At 50.8% G+C, this 1,735-nt stretch overlaps 1 non-coding gene across 1 annotated transcript; it reads left to right on the forward strand.

Moving 5' to 3' along the window:
- Positions 1 to 779: 779 nt before the first annotated feature.
- LOC122901357 lies at positions 780 to 943 on the forward strand. Its single transcript, XR_006383456.1, has one exon. It is a non-coding gene; the product is annotated as a U1 spliceosomal RNA (small nuclear RNA).
- The last annotated feature ends 792 nt before the right edge of the window (positions 944 to 1,735 follow it).

A 1,735-nucleotide genomic window follows, 5' to 3' on the forward strand; every position in this document is an offset into this window, starting at 1 on the left:
GTGGCAGAGCAGGGCACCTGGAACCCTGCTAACCCCCTGCTGTGAACTCTGAGCCCAGTCTAAGGGAGCATAAGAGATGGTTTCCTTTGCTCCTGTCCTCAACATGGGATCCTTGGTCGTTCTCTCTGAGGCAGCCACGAGGGAACTCTGCGTCCCAGCCCTAGGAACCCACCTGGTGAAGAATCCATTCCTTGCGGTATTCTCAGGGCCTGGGATGTTGCCATCAGGTGTCAGCCAGAGATCCAGCCCAGAGATTGCTGACTTTTGGTTCCCTGCCCCATCCCCCAGGAAGTCCAGGCCTGGGGGGGTGCGTGGGGGACTGTCTAGGAGGCTGAGCTCCACAGGTGTAGCAACACCCTCTGTCTCCTCAAAGCAGATTTTAAGGAGAGGGAGAGAGGGAGAGATAGATCTGCGTTTCTCTGTCTGCTGAAAAGTCCTCCCTCATGTTCCTCTCAGGTTGGGGCAGCCTTCCCTGTGCTGAGTGCTCTGTGAGCCTGCCTGCATGTGGTGGCAAGGAGACCCCTGACGTCATGGATGGGGCATGTCTGATGTAAATCAGTTACCATTAGGCCGTGGTTTTGGGCCAGAGAATTCCTGGGGCAGAGGATATAGCAGTGCTGTAGCTTCCATTGTATTAGGAAGACTCCTGTGGAGGGTAAGGATGCTTGGGGCAGGAATGGGGGCTGAGGGTTTTGGGATTTTGGTTGGCAAGTGAGCATGTGTGCAGGGTGGACGGCAGATGAGTCTAGTGTGGGGCAGAGGTGCAGGCGGAGAAGGTCATACTTACCCGGCAGGGGAGATACCATGATCAAGCAGGTCGTTTTCTCAGGATGAGGCTTGTCAGTTGCACTGCAGATGTGCTGACCCCTGCAATTTCCCCAAATGTGGGAAACTCGACTCCATAATTTATGGTAGTGGAGGACTGCATTTCCCCTTTCCCCGGGTAATAGGTGTTCAATAACAGAATGCTCTGATTTTTAATTTTTTCTTGCAGCTTTATCTTTTTTTTCCAATTTATTTATTTTCAGAAAAACATTATTCATTATTTTTTCACCACACCCAGTGCTCCATGCAAGCCGTGCCCTCTATAATACCCACCACCTGGTATCCCAACCTCCCACCCCCCCACCACTTCAAACCCCTCAGATTGCAGCTTTATCTTTTAAGAGAATGTTTGCAGGTGTTGCTGTTTTAGCAGTACCACTTACTCAGTAAATGCGTGATTTATAACCCACTTAACTACATTGCTGGTTGACTCTGGTCTTTCTCACTGGAGACACTTGGGAGTCCTCTATGCACAGTTTTCAGGAAAAGATTGGGCCTCTTATTTTTCTTGAGGTCTCTCCTGGAGCAGTGTGCCCGGCATCCTTCAATATTTTGTGTGATTCTGCTTACGTTTTGGTGTCTTGCAGTCCCAGGATCTAGGCGAAGAAGGGGCTTTCTTTCACTCCCCAGGGAACACAAGCCAGAGTCTGTCCACCCCCGCTGCCCTCTGGCTCCCTTTTCCCACCAGCACCCTACAAAGCCTCACACAGTCACCAGACTCCCTATCCTTTTTTTTCCCAATTTATTTATTTTCAGAAAAACAGTATTCATTATTTTTTCACCACACCCAGTGCTCCATGCAAGCCGTGCGCTCTATAATACCCACCACCTGGTACCCCAATCTCCCACCCCCCCCCGCCACTTCAAACCCCTCAGACTCCCTATCCTTAATCAGGCCACTTCTTACCCT

The sequence above is a fragment of the Neovison vison genome, chromosome 2 (genome assembly GCF_020171115.1).
Source record: "Neovison vison isolate M4711 chromosome 2, ASM_NN_V1, whole genome shotgun sequence".
NCBI classification, from domain to species: domain Eukaryota; kingdom Metazoa; phylum Chordata; class Mammalia; order Carnivora; family Mustelidae; genus Neogale; species Neogale vison.